Source organism: Mus pahari, chromosome 8, assembly GCF_900095145.1.
Source record: "Mus pahari chromosome 8, PAHARI_EIJ_v1.1, whole genome shotgun sequence".
NCBI lineage: Eukaryota > Metazoa > Chordata > Mammalia > Rodentia > Muridae > Mus > Mus pahari.
The window spans coordinates 17,714,047-17,735,195 of NC_034597.1; the positions used below are offsets into that span (position 1 = coordinate 17,714,047).

The 21,149-nt window shown below is 40.2% G+C and overlaps 1 protein-coding gene and 1 non-coding gene across 16 annotated transcripts in view; one reads left to right on the plus strand and one right to left on the minus strand.

The window, feature by feature from the left end:
- The window catches only part of Slmap (sarcolemma associated protein), a 122,993-nt gene that overhangs the window by 77,296 nt on the left and 24,548 nt on the right, over positions 1–21,149 (minus strand). The window lies entirely within an intron of this gene.
- On the plus strand, positions 8,855–8,985 carry LOC115064571. Its single transcript, XR_003844411.1, has one exon. It is a non-coding gene; the product is annotated as a small nucleolar RNA SNORA71 (small nucleolar RNA).

Genomic DNA, 21,149 nt, shown 5'->3' on the forward strand with positions numbered 1-21,149 from the left:
AGGAAGGAAGGAAGGAAGGAAGGAAGGAAGGAAGGAAGGAAGGAAGGAAGGAAGGCAGGCAGGAAAGGGGCACTGAAAAACAGTAAGAAAATTTATGGTATCACTCACCCTTGGCCTGTCTACCCTCCAGAACAACAGAAATCTGAACAGCACCAGCATACATTCCCCTTGCTTGGTACCTGACTCCGGAGGGAGCAGATCAGACCATAATCACAGATTATTGTGTATTTTAACCTCTCTGAAAGTGGCATGAAGGACAAATACAGAACTCACCTAAGTTAGAAAAGGAACTGATACTGCTTAAAAAGTGCAATTTGCCTATCACAAACAGTGCCACATAGGAAAAGTAATGTTACATGCCACCTCAGAAGACATAAGTCAACCAATGTTCTGCATTCATAGAAAGGGAGAACCTCACAGCCATCTCAATTTATGCAGAAAAGGCATCTGACAGAACACAGCATCTCCTCTTGTAAACACTCAGAGGAAGGTGGAATCAGCAGGCAGCTTCCTATCACGAAAATTCAACAACGAACCTTCATACGCAGAAGAACAGCAACCTAACTTCAGAAAAACTGCAGAAAAAAGCCATCTGTGTGCGACATGGTGCCCAAAGAAAGCCTGTATAATAAAAGCAAACACTATCACAATGAAGGAAAGAGCAATGGGAAATCGTAAAGAGAGGCAGCTGAAAGGAGCTGAGAAACAGAAATGTCGAGACACAAAGAACAAGGGGTGTGCCAGTGTGGGTGGGGGTGCACAAGGGCCTCAAGAGTAAGCCAGAAGGCCCTGGTGAGGACAGAAGCCTGACAGTCCTCCTAAAGAACAAACTACAGCTCTCAGAGCCCCAGGTCCAGGGTCTGGGTCACTTCAGGGCTGCCCAATTGTGCCCCTGGCTGTGTCTCCGAGGCTGTTTGGCCTGTGCCACCTTGAGAGAATCCATTTTCTAAAGCTGAGTTACCCTGGATGGCCTGAGCAGTACCAAGCACAGAGGAGCAAGGCTGAAGGCAACCTCACAGCCCCAGGGTAAGACAAACCGCAGTAGCAGTCAAGAGTGGAGACTGGGCCTTTTCTCTCTCTCTCTCTCTCTCACACACACACACACACACACACACACACACACACACACACACACACACATACCAGAGGCCCTGCTCGGCAGTGATCAGACAGAGTGAAGTGACCTGTCACAGATGGTTAGGGACTGACCCCAATCATCTTCCATGCCTCCAAACACTGCCTGGAGCCAGGGGTCTCAACTTCTGGAACCACCCATCTACCAAGAGGCTCATTGCTACAGAGCACAACTTCTTAAACTGTGAGTTGTGATCCCCATGGCAACAGTAAAAGCTTTCCGAAAGTGCAACAACCAAAAACTAATTAAAAAAAAACAACTATGAATGAATCTGGAGTGTTTCTGGCAGCATGTGCTGCCACCGCACATGACTTCATGGCAGCCCTGGTTCTCTGTGCTGACATGCCATCACAACATGCAAAACGATTATACACTGCCAGAAACCCTTGGCTTGTGTTCAAAACCAGTGTAGGAGCTTCACATACAAATAGCTCGCCCTCATAGAAACACAACTGTTCAATTACAGAAAACAAAGACCTTTAAGCATTTTACTACTGCCATTTCTTAACATGGAAGCATCAAATTTGTATATCTCTGGAATATATCTCAATGATTTATGAAATAACCTCAAACATATTTCTGCCATTTTGTCCTATATATTTATATAAGTGGTATTCTCTATTCATGATTATAAAATCAAAATACTGAACCATTCTGTAAAAAATCTTGGAGATTCTGTAAGTCTTATATTATCAAATATTCAGACAAAATATATAAAAATAAACAACCATAACTGTGTCATTATATAATTTTGCTTTCAACCAATAAATATCAAAATTGTATATATATCTATATTATATATAAAACAGACTTATTTTAAATTAATTTTATTATTTATTCCAAGTAAATGTTTGATTTACATATTGATTCTAGATGCTTACATACCCATAGTCACATACAAATTTCTCAAGTGACAAAGAATCAGGTGTGGAAAAACTGTAAGAAGCAGACATTAAACACTGTGAAGCTACAGGGGACCACTGTACATCCACAGGTTCCCTCAAACAGAACCTGGTCACAGTTAACATTACAGTCTGTGGGCTGTCAGGAATCCTAGTTTAGATCCCCAAGTCAGTTTATGCTTCAGGAAGGGGTTGTGCCTCAAGTGCACTGGAAGTCACTGAGCTTTAACAGATTTAATTATTGTATTGTTGGGACGACCTCAACACATAGCTTTAGCTGGCCTCAAGTTCACTGAGATCCATCTGCCTATGCATCCCAAATGCTGGAATTAAAAGCATGAGCCACTACACCCAACACTATTTAACAGATGGGTTCTTTTAAGATTTGTTTTTATTATTCATAATATCTTTTTATGTTTTTATGTTTTAATTGGTAATATATTTACATTTCACCATTCCCCTGCCTCTTTCCAACCCCACATATATCCCCCTTTGCTTTCTAATTTATGGCTTTTTTTTCTTTAATTGGTCGTGGTGGTAGTGTGTGTGTGTGTGTGTGTGTGTGTGTGTGTGTGTGTGTGTAAATTAGCATATAATACAACATGTTCTATCCATACAATATTACTTATATGTATATGATTTCAGAGGTGGCCACTTGGGTACTGGATCACCAAATTGGATCTCTTCTTTAGAGAAGATTATTTCTCCTGCTTTTAGTACTCCTTAGTTGCCTATAGTTTCTTGTCTATAGTTGAGGCCCCTTGAGCTCTCCTCTTCCATGTTAGCATGTCTAGTGGTATCATTGTTGTTCAGGTCTTGTTTGAGCAGCCACTATGACACCTATGAACCAGAACAATGGTCAGCATGGCATGATAACCCTAAAGGTTGCTGTATCCAACAGCTCTCTAAATGCACTTAAGAACTGCTCAATGAGGCTGGAGAGATGGCTCAGTGGTTAAGAGCACTGACTGCTCTTCTAGAGGTCCTGAGTTCAATTCTCAGCAACCACATGGTGACTCACAACCATCTTTAATGGGATCTGATACCCTCTTCTGGTGTGTCTGAAAACAGCAACAGTAGTATTCATAAGCATAAAATAAATAAATCTTTTAAAAATTGTTTTTAAAAATAAATAAATAAAAGACCTGCTCAACAAGAAGGAAACCCTGGCCGATACTAGAAACCTAGCCAACTACCAAGGCAGGGATAGTCAAGTGGATCTTGGAAGAGAACCTACAATTGCCACTTCACTGAACCAGCCTAATCCCCAACAAAACTCTAAATATTTATCCTTATAACCATAAATGTAGTTTACAAACCTCATCAAAAAAAAAAAAATTCTCTTTGTAACAAACGGAGACCATTCCAGACAACCTCAAGTACAGAGAGCAAGAGATCATGTGGTGCCCAGTTCCAACTGATACATCTATAATACAATTCTTCCACCTAAGGTTCAGGGATCATAGTAGAAGAGAAGGTGTAATGACTATAAAAACCCGGCGAACCTGAAGTTTACTGTGAGAGTGCATCTCCTAGAAATATGAGAGCAGCTATATCCACGAAGCTCTTTGACGGACTGTTCAAGCACAGTGACACAGTGACAGATTCTCAGTGCTGCTCTTGCTCCCCAGACTTTCAGTGCACTTGAGGCACAACCCCTTCCTGAAGCATAAACTGACTTGGGGATCTAAACTAGGACTCTTGACAGGCCACAGACTGTAATGTTAACTGTGACCAGCAGAGGCCACTGGTATACAGCGAACCAAAGGTGAAATGGTGAAGACAGCACTGGCAGACCAGAGTTTGGAGCCTGAGCAATCACACATAGAGCCAGCAGGGAGAAAGAGACAGAAGGATCCTAAAGGCACCAGCCAGGCAGTCTAGTTCAACCAGTGAGCTCCTGGTTCAGTGAAAGACCCCATCTCTAAGAACAAAGGTTGAGTGGGCTGGCAGGATAACTTAGTGCTTAATAAAGGTGCTTGCCACCAATCCTGAAGGTCTATTCCCAGGCCTACATGGTTGGAGAGAACCAACTCCAACAAACTGTCTTCTGACCTCCATATGTATCTCACAGCTTCTGTCTATACACGCACACGCACACGCACACGCACACACACACACACACAGTAAAGTACAATTTAAAAATCATTTTTAGATTTTTATGTATACATCACATGGTTATTTAGTGCCCACGTAAGTCAGAAGAAGGTATCAGAGCCCCTGAAATTGGAGTTATGACAGTTGTGAACCTGATCCTCTGAAAAAGGAACGAGTGCTCTAAATTGATGAGCCATCTCTCTAATCCTCAAGATTAAAAAAAAAATTAAAGAAATAAAACTAAATAAAAGTAGAGAAAGATACAGGAAGAGAGCCAACATTGAACTGACTTCTGGACATATGCTATGGCACAGCCAAACATCCATACATCATGCACATATACAGTAATAAATAAATGGGATGTGTGATAACAGAAGGCAATGCACACACACATGCATCTCACACGCATACATGTATCTCTCACACACACATGCATCTCACACACTCACACATACACATTTACTTACTTATATAAGACTAATAAACCCCCTAACCAAACTGATAAAAGAGAAAACTAAGAAATTTAAAGATGAAAAGAGGGATCTTAAGATAAATACCAATGAAATCTACAAACTCTACAGATCAAAGCTAGGGAGATGCTTCAATCACTAACATGCTTGCCACACAGCAAGCATGAGGACCTGACTTTGGATCTCCAATATCATGGCTACACTGGTGTAGCCATGCATGCCTAAAACCTTAGTGCTGGAGGAAAAGGACAGAGGGTTACTGGGACGGACACACACCCTATGACTCCAGTGTTGGGAAGACAGACAGGGGAATTCCTGGGATTTGCTTAAGCTCAGTGAAAGATTCATCTCAAAATACAATGCTGGGCATGGTGGGTTTTAATCTCAGCATTCAGGCAGAAACAGACAGTCTGTGAGTTCAAGGCCAGCCTGGTTTCTACAGTGAATTCCAGGTCACCAAGACGATGTGGTGAGATCCTGTCTGGACAAACAAACAAGTCAAAGGAGTGGAGTACCTACATAGTAACTCAGGACTACCTGTAACTTCAGTTCCAAGGCAATCTGTGTCCTCTCCTAGCCTCCAAGGACACCAGGTACACACAGGGTGTGTGTGTGTGTGTGTGTGTGTGTGTGTGTGTGTGTGTGTGTGTGTGTGTGTAGGCAAAACATTTAAAATATTTTTAAAATAAAGTGGAGAGTGGGTGAGGAAGACACCCAATATCAACCTCCAACATGCACATACATATACAGGCATTCTTGCTCACACACATGTATACACAGAGATACCACACACATGTGCACAGAGAAGCCATACAAATATACAAATAATACACAGACTCAATACAGAATATTTAAAACATATCCTAAACTGATAGAAAATCTAGACACGAGAAAAACTTAAATCAAGAGGAAATAGATAGACTAAATATCCGAGGAGAAACTTATTTCAAATGAACAAGGCAGAAGTGATAGAAAACACCAACACCCTACCCTGGCTATAACAAATAACAGATTAAAGAAATAACAGTCTCTCGACAACAACAGAAGTCCAGGATCGTACAGATTCACTGCTGGATCCTACTGGACCATTAAAGAAGACCTGGCACCAGTGTTCCTTATCCTATTCCATAAAATACAATGGGAAAGGGAAAGGATACTACAAACTCCATCTATAAAGCTATTAGTACCGCAATACCAAAAACCAGACAAAGGCACACACACATACACAGAGAGAGACAGAGACAGAGACAGAGAGATGGACACACACACACACACACACAGAGAGAGAGAGAGAGAGAGAGAGAGAGAGAGAGAGAGAGAGAGAGAGAAGAAAACCACAGACTAAAACTCCCAGAAACATAGATGTAACAATTTTCAATATAGAGCCAGTAAAATGGCTCAGCAAGTAAAGATGCTCTCAGGGGGCTGAAGAGATGGGTCAGCAATTAAAGAGTACTAAGTAATAGCACTGGCTATTCTTCCAGAGGACCTGGTTTAAATTCCAGCACCCTCACGGCAGCTCACGACTGTCTGTAAGGCTAGCTCCAGGGGCTCTGGTACTCTTACACAGACATACTAACAGTCAAAGCATCAATGCACATGAAATAAAAATTTTTTTAAAAAAATAGTACTTTCCACCAGCCTGAAACCTGAGTTTGATTCCCAGAACCGACAAAAAGGTAGAAAAGAACCAACTCCACATACATATCATGGCAGCCATGTACTCACACACACACACACACACACACACACACACACACACACGTACTATAAATAAAAAGCCTAAATATTCAATAAAATAATTACAAACTAAATTCAACAACACATTTCAAAGATCATATACCAAGACCAAATGGACTTTATTTCTCAGATGGCAGGATGGGTAAACACACACAATCAATATTAATCTAGCTCATGTTCTCAAAAATTCAAAAACAAAAATCACACAACTTAATAGATCCTCAAAAGACCTTTGACAAAGTTCAACATCCCTTTATGATAAAAACCCCAGAACTAGGAGTACTGTATCTCAACATAATAAATGCTTCCATCTTAACCACATAACCAACACTGTTACAGGAGAAAAGTGAGAGCATTTCCTTGAAATGAAAATTAGATAAGAGTCCCCACTCTCTCTATACCTGTCAAACAGCTCTTAAAGTCTTCAAAAGCTAAGAAAAGGCAAACTATCCCTGTTTGCAGATAGTATGACCTTAGACTTAAAAGTCTCTCCAGACTCCATCAGAAAACTCTTAGATCTTAAACAATTTCAGCAAAGTAACATGATATAAAATTAGCACAAAGGCCAGTCACTTTTCTATGTACTCGTAACAAACTTGCTGAGAAAGAAATCAGAGGGAAAAGTCCACACAACATCTTCCCACTGAATAAAGTACCTAAGGATAAGCCTAGCCACAGAAGTAAAAGAACTGCTGTAAAAACTTCGAAACACTGCAAGGGGCCAGAGAGAAGCCTCCATGGTTACAAATGCAAGCCACTCTTGCAGAGGACCCAAGTTTTCATTTCTCTCTGCTTGCTGAGTATGGATACTGTGTGAATAACTGCTTTGTGTCCCCACCATGCTCTCTCCTCAATGATAGACTATACTCTCAGTCTGTGAATACAAATAAACCCTTCCTTTCTTAAGCCTCTCTGTCAGGTATGTCATTACAGCAACAAGAAAAGTAAGCAGTGTACTAAAGAGGTAGAGTGAACAAGGAGGATAAATACAACATGCTTCCTCTTACATATAATGTACGTGTGATGCATGTGTAAAGCATGTGTAAAGCATGCATAAAACATGTACAGTGCATGTGTAAAGCATGTGCAATGCATGTGTAAAGCATGTGCAATGCATGTGCAATGCATATGCAATGCATGTGTAAAGCAGAGAGGGACTATGGGTGGGGAAGGGATAAATATGAGCGAAGGAAATTATATGTATACAGTGTCATATTTAAAAAAAATTAAGAATAGCAGCTTCCCCTGTAAGATCAGGAACAATATAAGGACATCTAGTTCTGCCACTATTTTATTACTCATCATTATACTGAAGCTTTAGCCATTGACAAAAAAAGATAACAAAACCAAAAAGAGAAAGATAAAATACATCCATTCAGAGATAATATAATCTTCTATGTAGAAACCACACAGAATACACCAAATACCATTCAAGCTAATAAACTGAACAAAATTTCAGCATATAAAGTTGGCACAGAAAGAGCAATTGTATTTCTCAACTACAGCCCTTTCCATCCTCCCTTTTGTTGGTTTGGAGACGGAGCCTTGTTACCCAAGGCAAATGTTCTACCATTCAGCTGCAACCACAGTCCAGCAGCTATGTTTCTACATGCTAGCAATGGGCACCCCAAAATAGAAATTAAGAAAGCGCTTCCATTTAAAAGAATGTAAAAGAATAAAATACCTATGAATAAATTTTGCCAAGGAGGTAAAAGACTTGTATATTAAGGACTATGCAATATCATTAAAAGATTAAAACACTAATAGCTACCACCTACAGGCCCATGATGTGCAGATATTTGACGTGCATCACTTCTGATTCTCATATTAAGACTATCAAGAAGATATTAACATCTCTATTTTATAGATTAAAACACTAAGACTCAGGCATATTAAACAGATTATAACACTCTCATAGCCATTGCTGACTTGACACTATAATTCCAAAACAAAACCACCACAATGTTTGCCTACTTTCTTTCTTAAACTACGCATTCCCTGATATTTAATTCAAAGCTTCTCATAAAATCTCATAAAATTATTAAATTTTCTTGAAGCAACTTAGAAATTCAATTATTTCAATCACAAATTCACTGTTAGGTCAAATTCTTTTAGTTTACAATACTTACTAATAAGCACCCAACTATACAGAAAAATCACCTAGTTAGGAACACTATAAATAAATCAAGAGGGTATGAATCAAATAGCTAAGTTCTACAAGATTGATGTGAAATGCAGGTTGGCGTAATTGTTTCTACATCACACTTACGTATGAGGGTGGTGACTGGACCAGAAGGAAGAGAAAGAGGAGGAGGAGAAGCAGAAGCAGGAGGAACAGGTACATTTATATATAGTTATGACCCAGCCCTAAAGAATAACAAAAACCAGAAGGACAAGGGCAGAAATCCAAGATGGAATGCAAAGAGGGACCTTGGCATTAAACAAGGAAGTTGAGATCTATTATGACAGAAGACACAAATAAAAGATTTGATTAAAATATTGGTTTAGGGCTCTGTATTGGAAAGTGACTGTGGGCTGCCTGTGTCCTGGGCATTGAAACTGCAGGGGAGGGCACTGAAAGCCTTTCCCAGTGTGTGGAAGGTCTGTTTCTGTCCTTGTCAATCCCTGGTGCTTTGGAATATATCTTCCTTCTCAGAGCTTCTTGGTCTCCTGGCTGCTAAAACCAGGCTGAGTGTCCTGTACCAGAGCTGGGCAGTTTCCTTAGAGGAAGAGAGATAGAACCAGGGCTTCACCTTACGGGGTTTTATTCTGTCCTAGTTTTGCAAGTATCCCGTCAGCCCCAGTCACATTGTCCTATGGAACAGTCTTCTGTGGCTGCTCCAGAAGCCTGTGAGGTAGGAAGCTACCTGACCCCACCTCCTTGCTCTCCAGGTATTTGCAAACACCAGATGGACAGAGTGGACAGCAAGACCACCACGCAAAGTGAAACTGGAGACACTACCCACTCAGAGCATCAGGAAACAGCTTTTACTTGGCCTAATAACTTGCTCAGGCCTGGGAGACTCCAGCATACTAAGTTTTGACACCAATACTGGAGGGGTCTATGTCCTGTCTGTGGGTCCATCTGCTGGTGCCTGGAATGATGTTAATGACAAGAGATTTTTTTTTTTTAGTGCATTTGTTGCTAACTTCTCTGCTACTTTCCCAACAACCTCACAGATTTAAAAAACAAACAAACAAAAAACTGGTTTAGGAATTTTTTTTTGATTTATTTATTTATTATATGTAAGTACACTGTTGCTGTCTTCAGATACTTCAGAAGAGGGAGTCAGATCTCATTAAGGATGGTTGTGAGCCACCATGTGGTTGCTGGGATTTGAACTCTGCACCTTTGGAAGAGCAGTCGGGTGCTCTTACCTGCTGAGCCATCTCACCAGCCCTTTTTTGGTTTTTTGAGACAGGGTTTCTCTGTGTAGCCCTGGCTGTCCTGGAACTCACTCTGTAGACCAGGCTGGATTCAAACTCAGAAATCCGGCTGCCTCTGCCTCCCAAGTTCTGGGATTAAAGGCGTGCCCCACCACCGCCCAGCCCGGAAAATTATTCTAATATCTCTGATGACATAGCAGCAGTCAGAGTCACCAGAAATGGGGAGGTCATGGTTGTTCACTTTGCCACCAATAATTTAGCCCTTTCTTAGAAAACACACACTTAGAGTTTATATACATTTCTTTTTCTAAATAAATTGTAATCTTGAAAGAATTCCTCTGTCAATATGTAAATGGTCGAAGGCTCGAGAACAGATACTTTTTTCTTTGAAAAAAAGTAAACTTCAATAAATAGAAATAAAAACAATGATACAATTCATGAAAAAATGATTTTATCTGAGAAATGACTATTTTTTTTCTTGGCAAATTACTATTTGGGCTAAAGAAAATAAATTCCTTACAAGATTTAAGGACAAAGGCTCCTGATTTTCTGCTACCACATGATTTGGGCATTCAGATAAAGACATCCTTCATGATACACACTTCTCAGAATAAGTAATACGTCATTCAACAATCACTAACTGTTTTACATTCTTGAGCTGAAATTCAGTAACAGTACTGTGTTCATCTCCTACCTGCACTGAGAGCCTAGGCACACATCCTAAACATTCCCCAGTAAAATTCTGAGACCCAAGCTGGAGAAGTTGTGCAATTTTCTTTTAACTAATCTCACTCATTTGTTAGTTTTGAGATAGGTCTCACTACAGAACCTATAGTCGACCTTAAACATACCTGTTTCTGCCTCTTGAATGTTCAAATAAAATGTACGCACTGCCATGATTTTTTTTTGGGGGGGGGGGATTTCTGATCCAGTAGGCTCAGAATAAATTGATATAAATTTATAAAGAATAAATTGATTTCTTTCACTTACATCTATCCCCAGAATTCAGCTATACCAAGTTTTATACACAGAGAGCAAAGCCAAACAAGGAATTCATTACTCATCAATGACAACATAATTCACAATCATCACATTCTGTGTTGTGTTTACTATGTGCTTGGACGAGCTATTTTGCATGCATTTTTCTCACACAAGGCACTTGTTATATTATCTTCACAGAACAAATAAGTAATTGAGAATTAAGACAGATTAAGTAACTTGCTAAAAGTGTTCCCAAACTAGCCATGAGGAGAAAGGTGCATTTTAAACAATATGTTTAATTGTTTGTTTTTGAAACAAAATTGTACACATGCAAGCTGTGTAGATGTCACCCAGGTTTGCCTTGAACTTGGTTATGTAGGCAAGGAAAACCTGATTTTCCTGCCTTCTGCTCCCCAGAGATGGGATTGCAGGTATGAGATTTTAAGCTGTTTTAGCTTCAACATTCTGCTCTGTGATCACTGTTTGTCTGGAAATGTGATTGCTGCTTCTGTTTCTCTCAAGCCTCTATGAAATAGGAATGATGTTATATCGCACATGAGTAAGAAGGCTGACAATCTGGCCAGAAGGCAGAGCTACAGTAGTAATGGTGAAAATAAAACCAACAGACTTGCTGCAACACTATCTGAAAAGGCAGGCTCTTAAAATGTCTTTCAAAAATTCACACACTAGCTCATACCAGCTACCTGACACACAAGCATAATTAATTTAGGTTTTTCAATTTCTATGTCCACAAGCATAGTATCTATCTGCTTATACCAGATCCTATGCTAGCTCCTTTATATACATTACCTCATCTAAACTCATGCATATCATGATTAAGCAGTATCTTATTTGAGCAAAGATAGTAGTTAAATGGTATGCCCAAAGATTATACAAAAAAGAACGAACATCGAACAAAACCTCTTCACAACTACTAAAAATTCCTTAAAGAGTAAAGTCAGTCCTGTCCTGAACCTGATTAAAATGCATACTGAGTTCATTTCCCAGCCCATGCCGCGCCCAGTCTCTTGCCAGGTGGTGGTAACACACAGCTTTAATCCCAGCACATAGGAGGCAGAGGAAGGTGGAACTCTGAGTTTGAGGCCAGCCTGGTCTACAGAGCAAGTTCCAGGACAGCCAGGACTACATAGAGAAACCCTGTCTCTAGATAAATAAATACTGAATAAGCATTAAATAAATACTTTAAATATTTAGCTGATTCATATAGTAATATAATACTTAGAGCCTAGACTTCTATTGTTTACCTGCCACTTCCTGAGCCTTTCTGGTCATGAATTCAGTCAGCAACCACTAATTAGAGAATATGCGACTATCATAAACCACTCACACAATGGAATTGTACACAGCATCAAAGAAAAATGAAATTTGCAGGAAAACTATAGAACTAGAAAATATTATACTGAATGAGGTAAGCCATACCCAGAAAGACAAACACTGGGTGTTCTCTCTCATTCCTGAACCTTGGACTCAAATTTTTAGATAGTTGTGTTTAAGTTGCAGTGAGTGTCAGTAGAGGCCAGGAAGTAAGAAAGCAGACAGACATTGAGCAGGGGGAAGTGAAGGGAGGAGGAAGAGTAAATATATTTATATGAAAATAGAGATGAGAGTACTAGGGAAGAACAAAGGTTTAAAGAAGAAAGAGGGAATAGAGAATTAGAAGAACTGTGGGACTGAGGGAGAGGATCAAACCAAACCAAGACTGCATGGAAAACTTTCATAGGAACTACTACTTCATAGACATAAAAAAGGAAAAGCACAAGTACTCCACATGGTGGGCAAGCCTGCTCCCAGATGTTAGAGGTTTCCACACCAAAATTCCAATGCTGAATGTGGGATACTCTCCTGTGATTGACTGGCCAGGTCACTTTCAGGCTCCCAAAATACTACAGACTGCATTTGCTCTTGGATAGCTACCACAATAATGCTAGAACAATCATATACACGTATAGATTTTTCCTGTTTCTATACTGAGCTGCCTAGCAAGATAAGTTCTGAGGGTAACCAACTGCTTTCTGATTAGGTCTGAAGCAACTCTACAGAAGAGAATACATGTCTGACACCATAGAACTGGTCAAAAGCCTATGGGAGAAATTCAGTAAGTTGAAAACAGCCAGAAACTAGAAACAACCTAGATGTCCCTTAACCAAAGAATGGATAAAGAAAATGTGGTACATTTATACAATGGAATACTATTCAGCTATTAAAAACAAGGACAGGAAAATGGATGGAACTAGAAAATATCATCCTGTGTAAGGTAACCCAGACCCCCTAAGGACATTCGTGGTATATATTTACATATAAGTAGATATTACCCATAAAGTACAGAATAACCAAGCCACAATCCACGGACCCAAAGAAGCTAAGTAACAAAGAGGGTGCAAGGGAGGACGCTTGACTCTCATTCAGAAGGGGAAATAAAATAGGTATTGAACATGGACGGGGAGAGGGATCTGGGTAGAAGAAGGAATGGGGAGGGGAGCAAGAGTGGACGGGGATGGTAGGGATAGGAAGCAACACACAGAAATTGGTGGGGGAAGGCATCTCTGGGACAAGCCAGAGACCTTGGACAAGGGAGGTTCTGGGAGTCTATGGGGATGACCCTGGCTGAGACTCCTAGCAGCTGTAGATTCAAAGTGGCCACCTCCTGTAGCTTCCAGTAGAAAGAGGGAGATACCAACTCACCCACAAAACCTCCAACCCAAAGCCCGTCCTGCCTACAAGACGTACGGGATAAAGACGGAGCAGAGAAGAGGAACTGGCCAATTAATGACTGGGTCAACTTAAGACCTACCCCAAGAGAGAGAGCCAACCACTGACACTACTAATGACACTCTGCTATGCTTGCAGACAGGAGCCTAGCATAACTGTCTCCTGAGAGGCTTCATCCAGCAGCCGATGGAAACAGATGCAGAGACCCGCAGCCAAACAATAGGCTTTTATTAATTTATTTATTTATTCACTTTATATCCTGATTGCAGCCCCCTCCCTCCTCTCCTCCTAGTCTGACCCTTAAACTCTCCCCCCAATCCCTCTCTTTAGAGAAGAGGAGGCTCTCCTGTGGGCCTGAAATCCTTCCTCCTGTATTTCCGTTAGAGTCCCCAACCTCCACCCACTATTTGGGTGTCTCCATCTGTCTGAGTGAGCTAGTGGGTGGGGCCTCTCAGAGGATAGCCATGATAAACTCCCATGTCTTTAGACAGATACAGACACCCAAACAGTGGGTGGAAGTTGGGGACTCTTATGGAAATACAGAAGGAAGGATTTCAGGCCCGAAGAAGATAGGAACTCCACAGGAAGACTAACAATCAACTAACCTGGACCCTTGGGGCTCTCAGAGACTGAACCACCAACCAAAGAACATACACAGGCTGGACCTAGGTAGGCCTCCCCACACATATGTAGTAGATGTGCAGCTTGGTCTTCATATGGGTCCTAAACAACTGCAGTGAGGGCTACCCCAAAAGCCGTCCCATGTACATGGGACATGTTCTACTAGCTGGGCTGCCTTATCTGGCCTCAATGGAAGTGCCTAGCCTTACAGAGACTTGATTTCAGGGGGGGGGGGGGGAGTACTGGGCCTGAGGAAAAGGAGAGGGGGAAGGACTGTGGGACGGAATGATCGGAGGAGAGCAGTAGTACAGTGAGCAGCAAGTAAAGTGAATGAGTAAAAAGTAAAAAGTGAATAATTAATAAACACATAAATAAGAGTTGTCACTGCAACTGTTTTTTTTTTTTTTTCTCTTTTAAGATTACAGAACTAATTTCTGAATAGAAAAGCTTTAGCAACCAGCCGGTTCTATTTGGAACTTTTTAAATCTAGGAGTAATTTAAACCAAGAACATTGATATACCTATGGTCTCTAGGATCCCTACCCTTGAAGAAATGTTACAAAAATGAACAGGTATAGTATTAATCTTTTAACAACAGCACTGGAAATTTGGTTTTTATCATAATATAAATAGAATTTAAAGTAAAAAACTGATGAGATTACTGCAAGAGCAAGTACAGATGAACAAGAGGTCCAACCTTGAGACAACTCTAAGTTTAAAGGTCAGAAAGCTGAAGATCAAGTAAGAACCTGGGAAAATAATTCATCACCAATGGCCTTGGAAGCAGGGAAGTGATGAGATCAGGTGCTCAGTAGAAACATCACCTACATGATTGAAGACTTCCTGGAAGAAAGAATCTGGTGACAGGGAGAGAGTTTGGGGACAGGCTGTGAGATCATGGACCCTCGTTCAGTTGGCAGGCATACATAGAGTGATGTCATCTACAGCTTACTTGAGAAGGCAGAGCATGTGCTAGAGGAGAATATTGCAAGCAGTAGCATGTCATTTTTCTTACCTAAAGCACAGTTGTTGAGAATTCAACTGTGGGTAGAAACATTGGGAAATAGTGTCACATGTACTGAACAGTGTATAGGTTTGGGGGGGGGGTCCGATTCCTTAAGTAATAAAGCATCACAGCTATATTTATAGGACAAAAAAAAAAAGAAAAAGAAACTGGGAAGATAATAAACAAGTATGAGAAATCCCTTGAGAGAAGGCTATCTCCTGGAAGCTGTGTGAGGGGAGCTTCTCAGGGACACGGGAGACTGGTGCTCATCAAAGTGGGTAAGGTAAGAAACAGAAACAGTCACTGAGAACAGAAATCTAGACACTACAATCTCGGTCAGAACAACCACTGAAAGGGACAACATGAAGTTAAAAGTACAGTATTGGAGAATAAAAGCCAAAATGACTAAACAGAATAATTCAAAAGAAAATAGAGAAGAGTGAGAGCCCGCATATGCAGACAAATCTTTTAATGGGCTTTGTTTTACAGGGAAGCAAAGAAATAAACAAAACATAGAAGGAAAAGTGACATCAAGAGCCTTTTTTAGAGGTGATATTCCTGTCATACTGCCCAGAGGAGACTCAAATTTCTAGGCTCAAGCAGTCCTCTCACCTCAGAGCCCCAAGCAGCTAGAGCTACAGGCATGTACTACTACGCACAACTGTGAAGTAGTTTTGTAACAAGAGAAAGCACACTCGCCGCTTTATATAGTTAAGAGAGACAGACCCTCCACAGAGCAGAGGCACCTGCCCTGTCTTCAAGGAATACAGGTCTCCTTAATAAAGTCATCCCATAATAAAGTCATCTGAGGGATGAATGAATAAGTGTGTCAGGATGAGGACGACTGAACAGCCTGAGCAACCACGGATTAGAAACACAGCAAGTAGGGCTGGCAAGGAAGAAGTTTGGAGGGATACTAGGAAAATGGAAGACAGAGAAGACAGGAAACAAGACTAGGAAGGTAAGGAGTCACCAAGCCCTTCTTCCAGAATCGTCATACAAGGTATAATCTTTGGATATATGTGGTAGGGAACTCATCACTATGAATTTAGGCAGGGAAGTACTGAAATCAAACTGGTACTCCATTCAGGGCAGTAACTGAAAGGTGCTACACTAAAGCTTTCTAAGCTGGGCGTGGTGGCACACACCTTTAATCCCAGCACTCGGGAGGCAGAGGCAGGCGGATTTCTGAGTTTGAGTCCAGCCATATCTACAGAGTGAGTTCCAGGACAGCCAGGGCTACACAGAGAAACCCTGTCTTGAAAAAAAAAAAAAAAAAAAGCCTTGTAGAAGGCTTATGCTCAGCTATAAGGCTTCTAAAGTAAATAATGTTTTGAACTTGGACAATTTTAGAAACAGTAAAAAGGGCTTAATAGCCGGGCATGGTGGCGCACGCACGCCTTTAATCCCAGCGCTTGGGAGGCAGAGGCAGGTGGATTTCTGAGTTCGAGTCCAGCCTGGTCTACAGAGTGAGTTCCAGGACAGCCAGGGCTACACAGAGAAACCCTGTCTCAAAAAACCAAAAAAGGGCTTAATGATAAATCCTATGGGCTCAGTACTGAAGGCACAAGTTTCTAGCTGTGGCTGCATGGGTAGTCCAAGTCTCCGAGTTTGGAAATGCTGGAGCGGGTATGGCTAGTGAGTGACTCTCTTGAGTTTTGAACACTTCACTTTTAGATTCTCTGTAGCACATGCAATGATTAAATATAAGCAGAAAAAAATAGAAAATGTGAACATGAGCTGGGCATGGTGTCCACATGTGGGATCCCAGATACTAGGGAAACTAAGGCTTGAAGACTGCTGGTCTGGACAACTTACCAAGACCTTTTCCAAAAATGAATTTTTAAAAGAGGCTAAGAATATAGCTCCATGACAGAGCACTTGCCTCCTAGGCATGAGATCCCAGACTCAAGCCCCAGTGGTACAAATATGCAATGGAAGGGGAAGGGATAGAGAACTGAAGAAAATAAGATACACAAAAACAAAATGTATAAGTCTTAACTGATCGATAGTGTTACCTGAACTAGATGCTGGAGAAAAGGCTCGGTGGTAAGAGCACAAACTGCTCTTCCAGAGGACCCAAGTGATTCCCAGCACACATCAGACCACTCACAGCCAACCACTAATAACTGCATCTCCTGAGGATCCACTGGCCCCTGGGAGTACCTGAAGTCATGTGCATACAGACATATACACATAATTTAAAATAATAAAAAATAATTATATGAAATAATATTGGTATAACTGAAAAAACAAACTCCTTAAGGAGAAATCAGGAAGTAAAATGTTTGAAATAAATTCTGACAGACTAGTTCAAAGTATAAAAGGGGGGAAAAAAAAAATCAGGAAAAACAATACCTACAAAGGTCAGACAAAAGTCAGGAGCTGGGCTGGTGAGATGGCTCAGTGGGTAAGAGCACCCGACTGCTCTTCCGAAGGTGCAGAGTTCAAATCCCAGCAACCACATGGTGGCTCACTACCATCCTTAACAAGATCTGACGCCCTCTTCTGGAGTGTCTGAAGACAGCTACAGTGTACTTACATATAATAAATAAATAAATCTTAAAAAAAAAAAAAAAAAGTCAGGAGCTACCTACTACTTATAAAATACATATAGAAGTCATGCTGACCCAAATAAACTGTCAAAGAACAGAAGAAATCTAGCAAAGCCACAGCACATTACAACCCTGAATCTCTAATTGCAAAAGCCAAATTGTACAGGAGTATTTCTTCTTGGGGTCCTAAAGAAATCAAGCCAATCAGAATGGAAAAGACTAAAGGAATGAAATAAATATATTACTACCTATACAAAGATCAGTTACCATTCTAGTAGAAGACAATGCACCATAAAGAAAAGTATTACTGTATTAAATTGGTTATATGCTATTTTGGTATCTGGGTTTAATTTTCTTTTTTGGAGACAGGGTCTCAGTATGTAGCCCATGCTGGCCTCTAGATCCTCTTCAGTCTCCTCTCCTGAGTACTGGAACTTCAGCTGTCTACTAGCACATCTGGCTTTATTCTTAATAAACAAAAACTACTACAAAGCATAATAAAATGAACAGGAAGATGCTTTCCTATCAGCCCCCATTTCTTCACTGCCATACCTCATCTCCTCATCTCTGATTTCACGTAAACCTATCAACAATATAAAGACCACACCTTCCTATATAACACAGAAACATACTTAAGTATTGGTAATGTACAAAACTGTGGTTGTAATTATGCAACACATGATTAATACAAATAATATCAGAAATTAGAACAATTCTTTGATGTTAGAAGGAAAATAAAGGATAAATTTTCATTACTCGCTTTGAAACGCTCCTTTATCACTTTTTTGGTAGATAATTTGTCATTTATTCTTAGCTAATCCTCTGTACTAAAACCAGTTGAAAATGATGCAAAGATGCTTGTTTGGTCCACCCATAAAGAGAACTACACAGGAACATTAAAAAGCTCAGAAGTGTATTTTTAAATGAGTTCACAGAGCAAGTAGATGAGGAAGGACAAGACAGAATTTTTCCTTTGCGAGGCGTGGGGTGGAGTCCCGAGGTGTGAGTCACTGAGGAACAACCAGCTTCAGGGTTTAGCCAAAGCCAAAGAGCAGGATGCAGACTACAGAACAAACATACAGCTCTCTCAGCAACAAAGAAACAGCCATGCTAGGCTAACGACTCCTGAGAAAGAATCGAAAGACCTGACCAGACCTACCAGTATAGCACCTGGGAACATTTAAAGCTGTTAGGTTTCGGTTTATCTCTCTTTTTTAAATTTACCACTACATTTTTAAATTATATTCAAAAAATTAAAATAAAATTTATCTTGGACTCACTAATTCCAAAAACAAGTTGGTGTCACCTTCACAACCTTTCTAGCAGTAGGTATGGAACTGGTTTCCTATGACAACCAATTTGTGCTTTGCTACATATGTATTTTCCCCTTTTTTACACTGCTAGTAAGCTCTACAACAGGTGAAGCACATCACATGCTTTATCACTGAACCTCAGAGCTCTAGTTTTTATTTGCTTGCTTGCTTGCATGCTTGCTTGATTATTTTAGGTTTTTGAGACAGGGTCTTAACTGTGCAACCAAAGCTGGCTCCACTCGATTCGTAGCCTGGGTCATCCTTAAGCTCTCAATCCTCTCCTCAGGATTTTATATGCTGCCCTGTCTGCCTTAAACATCTATCTTGAATCAACCAACAACTTTCTCCCCTAGGTGACATAAACCACCAGGGTAGGCTTTGAGAGTTTACAACTGTGTCCCATTTCTGGTCTGCTCTCTGTTTCCAGCATTCGGATAGAAATATGACCTCCCCCATGCTGGTCCCACTGCCACACCTGCTGCCTGCTGCCTGCTGCCAGCAACCACACTACCCCCAAAATATGGGCTCTCCCTCTGGAACCATAAGCCAAAATACACGTTCTTCCCAAAGTTACCTTGGTTGTGGTGTTTCCTCACTGTAACAAAAAGTAACTATAGCACAATCAGAGAAACAAAAGCAAACAAGCAAAATTTTCTTGTTTCTTGGTCATTTGTAGAAATAATGACCCCTGCAACAGCATTCACTTCAGATACCCTGCACAATAAGGGGAGACTTCTAAAGATAATAATAATAATAATAATAATAATAATAATAATAAACTAAAAAAACATCGTGTATTGAAATATCAGTTCTACTCTTCTACCTATAGAAAACAAATATATAATTATTCATTATATAACTGCATTGATAAACTACAACCAGAGTGACCTATTGTCAAACAAAAATTTCCACAGAAATGCAACAGCTGAGTCACTATGAACTGAAGAATTTAATTACCTCATACAATCATTGACAGATAATAATGTAATATGAAACTAATTTATTTCAGTAGCTTTCATTTTGAGTTACAAAACAAACTTCGACATGTTAACTAATTCTAAGAGTAATTAATACGTTGATTTATTTCTTACTAACAGCTGGAAACAGTCTTTTCTGGGATTAAATTAAGTAACACCTATGAAACCACTAAGTTAAATGCATAAGTATTCTCTACCAATTCCTAGCTGAGTTTCAAAAGCCATAATTCTCCTATAAATCAACAGGCTAGTCAACTTGCTATAACATTACCTTGACCCTTATGCTATACCCTAAAGTTAAAATATCAGATGAAGAAAAAGAAGTATAACTAAGAAATACTACTCTGCAACTTACCACAAACAGATTAAAGTACACACCATGGCTTCAAAATAAAGGGTTAGATAAAACTCTTAAAAAATCAAGTAAGATTTTAGTGCTGCGTTCTCCAAAAACCCTCATAAATTAAGGCCTGAAGAAACTAGATAAAAGAGCCCAAAATACGACAGCACAATGTGAAGCCAGAAGAAGAATTTAAAATCCACACTACTCCACTTCACAAACTGGCAAACTCCACAATTTCAAATGTACCTAAACAGAATACTAGGTAAAGTCTTAAATGATATACAAATTTAACAACCACCATTTTGGGTAAAAATATTCCTGGCATTAAGTAACTAGATAAGGGAAGTTATTGAGTCCTGAGCCACACCCAATATTACTTCCATTACACATAATAATTCATTTAATTTTCATAATCCCTATGAAATGCTATTGTTCCCACAAGAAAACTAAGGCCACACAGCCAATAAGAGGAAGTATAAACTTATGCAGTCATTTTCACAGCTACAGTCCCCAATTGGTCACACTTAACTTCTCAGGTCTTTATCACTCTAAATCATAAGTTCAATGCTGGAAAGATGTCTCAGCAGTTAAGATACTAGCTGCTCTTCCAAAAGACTCAGGTTAAAACCCAGCATCCATATAGCAGCACACAACTGCTATAATCCCAGTTCCAGGGGATCTGACACCCTCTTCTGGCTTCTGTGAGTGGCAGACAGGCACATGGTACACAGACATGCACAGAGACAAATGGCCATAGACATAAAATCAATTAATTAAAATTTTTAAAAAATAAATAAATCTGCCGGGCGTGGTGGCACACGCCTTTAATCCCAGCACTCGGGAGGCAGAGGCAGGCGGATTTCTGAGTTCGAGGCCAGCCTGGTCTACAAAGT